Source organism: Carassius carassius, chromosome 17, assembly GCF_963082965.1.
Source record: "Carassius carassius chromosome 17, fCarCar2.1, whole genome shotgun sequence".
NCBI classification, from domain to species: domain Eukaryota; kingdom Metazoa; phylum Chordata; class Actinopteri; order Cypriniformes; family Cyprinidae; genus Carassius; species Carassius carassius.
In genome coordinates this window covers 27,674,599-27,683,245 of record NC_081771.1, presented here as the reverse complement: position 1 = coordinate 27,683,245, position 8,647 = coordinate 27,674,599, and positions in this window count along the sequence as shown.

The window sequence follows — 8,647 nt, the reverse complement described above, 5'->3', positions numbered from 1 at the left end:
AGTATTCAGATAGTCAACATTTGTTACATAACAGGATTTCAACATTGACATTAGCTTTACGCGCAGGACATACTGCTGCTTTGTGCCCCGGATGCTGACAGTAAAAGCATACCAGTTCTTTTCCCCCTGCTGACTTTGGTTTTTGCACATTGTATGACAGTTCAGCACGACCCCTCTCAGCCCCAAAGTGCGTGCGGACAGTACCTTTAGATGGTTGAGTGCGTAGACCCCCGCGATGAGCATTCTGGTATTGCTGAGCCAGCTTAGCCGCCGCCAGTCCTGAAGTTGGCTCATGCTCTCTTACCCAGGTGCGAGCATCATACGGAAGAACCCGGAGTAGTTGCTCAAGGATAATGGCTTCACCAATCTCCTCCTTGGAATGCTCCCTCGGTCGTACCGATCGCTGATATAGGTTCTTTAGGCGATGATAAGTCTCGGATGGCAACTCTCCAGCTGGAACAGTAGGTGTTCGGAACCTCTGCCGATATGTTTCTGGTGAGATGTTGAATTTCTCCAGCAATGCCTCCTTCAGATCAGTGTACACCTCTGCCTGCTCCTCATCCATCGCCAGGTACGCCTCCAATGCTTGCCCCGTCAGTAATGGAACCAGATGATAGATCCACTCCTCCTCAGGCCACCTCCAGGTCCTGGCTAGACGCTCGAACCAACGAAGATAGTTTTCAATGTCTTCCCCTTGCTGAAAGATTGGCATCTTCGGTTCAGCTCTATGCATCAGCTCTCTCGGTACCGGAAAACTTATGGAGTCTCTGTCGTGTGCTGCCCTGCGTTGTGTGGATACCCTCTGTGTAGCTGGTGTTGGTAGATCCATTCGCAAGCTGTCATTGTCAGACAATGGTTCAGCAGGCCGAGTCGACTGCCGGATAGACTCACGAAGACCCCGGAGCTCCTGCATATATCCCTCTTCTATCGGCTACTGTGCATCTAGGAACTGACACATTAGGGAAACCATTCCCTCACCCGCTGTAGCAACTGGAGTTATTGGCTCCGTCCGTGGTGACCTGGACTTTTTCGAGGTATCAGGAAGCTCTGCCATCATGCCTCTTCCTCTGAAGTCTCAGCTGAATTCCACGCCTCATCCTCCATCGTTGAGATCTTCCTCTGTGACCTCAACCCCGCCCTGGGTTTTCTGCCTTTTGGCACTGTCTTGCGAGTAGCCATCCCACTGCTGCCACCAAATGTGATGAAGCGACCGCTACTGCTCGCTTTCTGGGAAGGGAATAAAGGTAACTTGGGTCCGTGTGGATGTAAACAAATGATGGCTTACTCGCAGAGCACTCTCGTGCAAGGTGTAATTTATTTACAGTGCCAAAAACACAGACGGTCCACAGTGAAATCTATATAAACATGTGAACACAAAAACCTAAAAAGTACCAAAATAAATAAACATAAAGATGTAAACTTTCCAAAACGTATCCACAGTAAACGGTTTGCTTGAGGCACCACAGTTGCACTCTCGCTCTGTTAAACGCACAGTATGGAATTTTTGGCCACCAGGGGTCATCAATCAAAATAATAACATAAGGCGTACTTTGATGACGTCGGGAAAGAGCGTAGGCTCATGGGAGTTGTTGTTCATTGGAACACGCGCTCTGTCGCTCCCCACATTCCTCACTCATTTTAACTGAGGCCGGCGACACACTGGATGCATGGCACAAGCGTCTCAGCTGCGTGGCGTGTCAGTTTTTAATTCGGCTCCCATGTTAATAGGTTAGAGCTTGCAGACTGCCTGTGTGAGCCGCGCGTCTCAGGAGCGCTTGCTAGAAATAGAACCTACGCCTATTTTTCACGCGACACGCACGCGTGTTGGAAGCGTTTCCAGGCAAAATATAATAGGAAAATATGTTTATATGTAATTTTGTACACAAATACATATTAATTCATGACATTTTGATGTTTGAAGTATATAGGTTGACATAAATTCAGATATAAATGTAATTTTAAAAATAAATAAATAATTATCGATATTCAAATATTGCACCTGTCAAACATCGTCTATTTTGCCGTCAATACTGTTGACAGTGTTCTTTATCAGTAGGCTTTATATTTATGTTCAACATGAAGTATAGATATTGTTGTCATGAAGACAAGAGCCTGGTCTGTCAGCGGTCTCCCTTCACCTACAGCAGCAGCAGCCTAGTATTTTAACAGTCACGTCTTTTCGAACGGAGAGATATATGAATTATCAGACCCCTATCAAATCAATATTCCATCTAGCTAGTAGTAATATATGTATAAAACACAATATATGTTAAAAAAAGCTACTTTATCCAGCTAGATATAGAACACATGTAGATTTACATTATACTCTACATGAGAGCTAGTCCGTCTGCGTTTTACACAAGACATCATCGTTTCACAAAATATACGGATAGATACAGTTAGCTGAATGGATGCATACCTGTTTATTAGAATGCAAACATCTCTCTGTAGTTTCAGCTTGTCACGAAGCTCTCTCTATCTTGGAAATGCAACTCCAATATTTACCCGTGTCTTGTTTGTTCTCTTGTTCCAAAACCTTCTCAGGTCATTTATTTCACCCGTACGTTTGCACTTCACAGAACGTGCAGGCAAAGCATAATCATGATCCATAACTAAGTTATTGATTGAAGTATAAATACGAATATAAACAATATAAATATAAAATATAATAGTCTCGATCAAGACTAGCTACTACTTTTTCTTCTTCATCTCGTCTTTGCTTCTGTTCACCTTTGTATTTGGTGGTTCCGCAGGAAGTTAGATAAACTAGAGGGGTCAAAGTTTATATGACGCCATAGACGGGCGACAAAACGGAAATAAAGAAACGTGCCGTGTCTTCTAATTAAACTATAATTTTCTCTGGATTTGAAAGTTTGTGGAAACTTTCGGGATAATGTAAGTACACAACTAAAAATATATATATAACATAGATATAGTGATATCTGCTATTTTTAAAGCAGAAAAATTACATATTGCGCCTTTAACAAGTCCTGATTATGAGTCTGGACTCCCTTTTTATAGGCCAGACTCCGCCTTCTTTGAAAACACCCATTGAGAGGTATAGATATATATTTAAATTCTTACCAGTTACATTATACCCACCAAAATGTTTATCAATCAGCATTTCTCACTGGTAATTATCAAATAAATACATTGTAATAACACATCATTAACAACACCGAAACACATAAATATCAAACACTTAATTCACATATAATCCCCCCTTAATCACAAGACAATGGTTTCATCGGCTTTGGCGGCACTGCGCAGGCGCGACCCCACTATTTTGCCACAAGTATCCGCTCTTCGTCTGCTCGGTTTGGCCGACGCAACGTTTACCCGCCAAAGCACGACTATGCCCATACAACAAACAAACGAACGTACGAAGACACGTGAACAAAACCCAAGACATGGACGATGTGTGTGTGTGTGTGTGTGAAATGATCGGGTATGCTTATGGACTGAAGGGGTAATGTGGTGTGGAGAAATGTCCGTGAGCCATCGGACCGGCGTGTGCACCCGCGTTGCCGATGGGAAACAACAGGTGAGGACGGGAATGAAGAGTGAATGGGGTATTTAGGCAAGTGTTTGTGTGTGCGTGCCAGTGCTGCTCCCTCAGCGGTGACGATAAGACAGATCCGTCACATACCTTGAGATAAACAACAAAGACTTTAGTTCCACCCTATATCTTGATTTTTTTTAAAGGGATAATCCACCCAAAATTATATATATATAAAGATAATTTTAAGAAATGCATCAATGATTGCACAAAATAAAGTCATGCAGGTTTTGAATGACAAAGACAGTAGAACTTTTCTTTAAAAAAAATATTTGAACCATGAAAAGAGCCCCCTCACTATTTAATAAAACATTAAATTATGCAAGTATGGTTAATTGGCTTGCTAGTAGGGATGGGACGGTATGAAAATTTAACATCACGATTATAGTGACTAAAATTATCACGATTATCAATATTATCACGGTTTTGTTGAAACGAGATGAAAGTGTTCAAAAATAGTTGATGCTCACACTGAAAACATTTCAGCAAGTTTTATATTTAATAATCAACAAACAACTAATAAAACAAGCAACTCTATGCACTTAATTTAAAGAAAGATTAAATTCTGTGGCATTTCCTTCCTTACAATGAAAAGTGTAGAAGCATAGAAAAGCATAGAAAAGTCACTGACTTTCGCCATTCCTTCTCGAAAAAAAACAAAAAAAACATTGTGCGCTGCGCTTGCGTCAGACTGTTGCTGGCTGGACATGATTTAATAGTGAGTTATTAAAACCGCGATAATCAAACACGGTTTTAATGATAATTCATTTTTAAACGATATTACTAACCTTCAGCACATTTTATCACGGTTATCGATAAAACCGGTTATCGTCCCATCCCTACTTGCTAGTCACATTAGGACAAATTTTACATTACATGAAATTCTTATAAAATAAAAAGTATTGTATCATTTAGTCACACTTTAGTTGTTCCAAACCTGTATGAGTTAAAAAAAAAAAGAAGCTATTTTCAGTAGTTTCTGGTCACCATTGACTTTAATAGTATTCTTCTCTCAGTCCAGCAACTGCTTGGTTACCATCATTTTTCAAAGAATCTTCTTTAATGTTTCACAGAAGAAAGAAACTCATACAATTTTGGAACAACTTGAACAGAATGTCCACATTTGGGTGAACTATAGTAGTACGATTACTGAAAGATTACTGAGTAGTGGCGCCGATACAGGATGGCTGCCTCCGTGACGTGCTCTGCAGTTGTTTTTGTGTTTTTGTTAGTTTGTCCTGTCTTTAGTTATATTCCTGCAATCAGTTTCACCAGGGACGAATTGCTGGATATTCGGCAACACACATCTCCCGATATTTCACCGGTTTTCGACTATTCTGATGTTTTGCTGGACATTCTTGTCGGCGGAGCGGCTGCGCGTATCACACGCTTCAAGAGGACGCGCAGACGGGGAAAGCGAGCGGGAGCGCTCGTGAGACTCAGAAAACGCAGATTTCGAACGCCGTTGCCTAGCATCCATCTGGCAAATCTCCGCTCTCTACCCAACAAAACGGACGAACTGCTTCTGCTCTCTCGGACAAATAAAGATTTCTCTCACTCTGCTGCTCTGTGTTTCACAGAAACTTGGCTGAATGACACCATACCGGACAGCGCGCTCCATCTGCCGGGCTTTCAGCTGTTTAGAGCGGATCGCGACGCAGAATCAATGGGGAAATCGCGCGGCGGCGGGACATGCTTTTACATCAATGAACGGTGGTGTACAGATGTAACTGTGTTAAAGAAGACGTGCTGCTCAAATCTCGAAACGCTCTTCATTAACTGCAAGCCGTTCTATTCGCCGCGGGAGTTTCACTCGTTCATTCTGGTTAGTGTTTACATCCCTCCTCAAGCGCACGTGAGCTCAGCTTTACAGAAACTCGCTGAGCAGATCACAGACACAGAAACCCAACACCCAGACTCTGTTTTAATCATTCTTGGGGACTTTAATAAAGCCAATCTCTCCCGTGAACTGCCAAAATACAGACAGCATGTTACTTGTCCCACAAGAGACAGTAATATATTGGATCACTGTTACACAACAATAAAGGATGCATTTCACTCTGTTCCACGAGCAGCTTTGGGACGTTCTGATCACCTTCTGGTTCATCTTATACCGACCTACAGGCAGAAACTAAAATCAGCTAAACCTGTATTAAGGACTGTAAAAAGATGGACTAATGAAGCAGAGCAGGATTTACAATCTTGTTTTGACCTCACTGATTGGAGTGTTTTTGAAGCTGCTGCCACCGATCTGGACGAACTCACAGAGACTGTAACATCATATATCAGTTTCTGTGAGGATATGTGTATTCCTACCAAGACTCAACTAAATTACAACAATGACAAACCGTGGTTCACTGCAAAACTCAGACAGCTCCGTCAGGCCAAAGAAGATGCTTACAGGAAGGGGGACAATGTCTTGTATAAACAGGTTAAATACACACTGGAAAAGGAGATCAAAGTGGCAAAGAGGAATTATTCTGAAAAAATAAGGACTCAGTTCACTTCGAACGACTCCGCATCAGTGTGGAAAAGTCTAAAGAAGATCACCAATTACAAGACACCACCCCCCAGCACTGTGGAAAATCAACGACTGGCAGACGATCTGAACGAGTTTTACTGCAGGTTTGAAAGAACACCCATCACCTGCCCTGAACACCTCCCCACACAACCATTCACACCATTCACAACTCCTGCAACCAACCCTGAATGCCTCTCCAAACAAACGTTAACACCATTCACAGCTCCTGCAACCCATCCTGATCACCTCTCCAATCAACCGCTCTCACCATTCACAACTCCTGCAACCAACCCTGAATGCCTCTCCAAACAACTGTTCACACCACTCACAACTCCTGCAACCCACCCTGAACACCTCTCCAATCAAGCGCTCTCACCATTCACACCTCCTGCATCCCCCCTCTCCCCCACACCTGCAATACAGATCAGCGAAGATGCGGTGCGCCAGGTCTTCAGGAAGCAGAAAAGGAAAAAAGCACCAGGCCCAGATTGTGTTACACCAGCCTGTCTGAAATCCTGTGCTGACCAGCTGGCCCCCATCTTCACACAGATCTTCAACAGATCGCTGGAGCTGTGCGAAGTCCCTTCATGCTTAAAACGCTCCACCATCATCCCCATCCCCAAGAAACCCAAAATTACAGGACTAAATGACTACAGGCCTGTGGCTCTAACGTCTGTAGTCATGAAGTCATTTGAAAAACTGGTGCTGGCCCACCTGAAGGACATCACTGGACCCTTGCTAGATCCTCTTCAGTTTGCCTACAGAGCAAACAGGTCTGTGGACGATGCAGTAAACATCGGACTGCATTATGTTCTGCAACACCTAGACAGACCGGGGACCTATGTGAGGATCCTGTTTGTGGACTTCAGCTCGGCTTTTAACACGATCATGCCAAACCTCCTCCTGCCCAAACTAACTCAGCTCTCCGTGCCCACCTCCGTCTGTCAGTGGATCAACAGCTTCCTGACAGACAGGCAGCAGCTAGTGAGACTGGGAAAATACACATCCAGCACCCGTACAATCAGCACCGGAGCTCCCCAGGGCTGTGTTCTCTCCCCACTGCTCTTCTCCCTGTACACTAATGACTGCACATCTAAGGACCCCTCTGTCAAGCTCCTGAAGTTTGCAGATGACACCACACTCATCGGCCTCATTCAGGACGGTGACGAGTCTGCTTACAGACAGGAGGTTAAAGAGCTGGCTGTCTGGTGCAGTCTCAACAACCTGGAGCTTAACACGCTCAAAACAGTGGAGATGATAGTGGACTTCAGGAGAAACCCCCCTGCACTCCCCCCACTCACCATCATGAACAGCACTGTGACTGCAGTGGAGTCATTCAGGTTCCTGGGCACCACTATCTCTCAGGACCTGAAGTGGGACATTCACATTGACTCCATTGTGAAAAAGGCCCAGCAGAGGTTGTACTTCCTTCGCCAGCTGAGGAAGTTTAACCTGCCACAGGATCTGCTGAAACAGTTCTACTCCACCATCATCGAATCCATCCTCTGCACTTCAGTAACTGTCTGGTTCAGCTCAGCTTCTAAATCTGACCTCAGAAGACTACAGAGGGTAGTCCGGACTGCTGAGCGAATTATCGGTACAACCCTCCCATCTATTCAAGAACTGTACTTATCCAGAGTGAGCAAAAGGGCTGTTAAAATCACTCTGGACCCCTCACATCCAGCACACTCCCTCTTTGAACTGTTGCCATCTGGTCGACGCTACAGAGCACTGAGCACCAGAACGACCAGACACAGGAACAGTTTCTTCCCTCAGGCAATCCATCTTATGAACAGCTGATAATAACTGTGGGACACACTACACTATTTATATTTATATACACTACACTTTTTATCCAACACACATACTTAGCGTACACATAAATCTTTTGCACATAATATACATGTACATACATGGAACACACTATACTACTTATATTTATATTTATATACACATACACTTATTTTTCCAACACACATACTTAGCGTACAGTTAAAATTTTTCCACATAATATACATGTACATACATAAATGCTCATTTTAATATACCTGCCATACATTGTCAATTTGTATATTGTCAATCCTTACCCACCTATTTTTATTTTTTATTCCTTATTGTGTTTTTTGTTCTGTCGCTGTTATGTTGCACTGCGGAGCTCTGTCACGAAAACAAATTCCTCGTATGTCTGAACATACCTGGCAATAAAGCTCATTCTGATACTTTGTTTTTTAAGCAGTTAAACTTACAGCTTCGCTATAAGAGATGCTGCTGCTGCCAAACTCTGTGGAGAGCAGCGCACACTCAGGTCATTCACAACACTCATTACTCTGTTACTACTTCTTTGGAATCTGTAAGAAAATAGTTCCACACAAGAGCATTTTTATGAGCAAAAACCTAAAATATATATAAAAGTGTAATAATTGATTCTGGACTGTTGAAAAAAAGCACACAACCCTAATTAATTGTATACATTAATGTTACTTAATGTATTAAGAACTAACAATAATATCTTAATAAATGAAAATTAACCAAGATGAATAAATACGGTTCATCATCAATGAGACAAA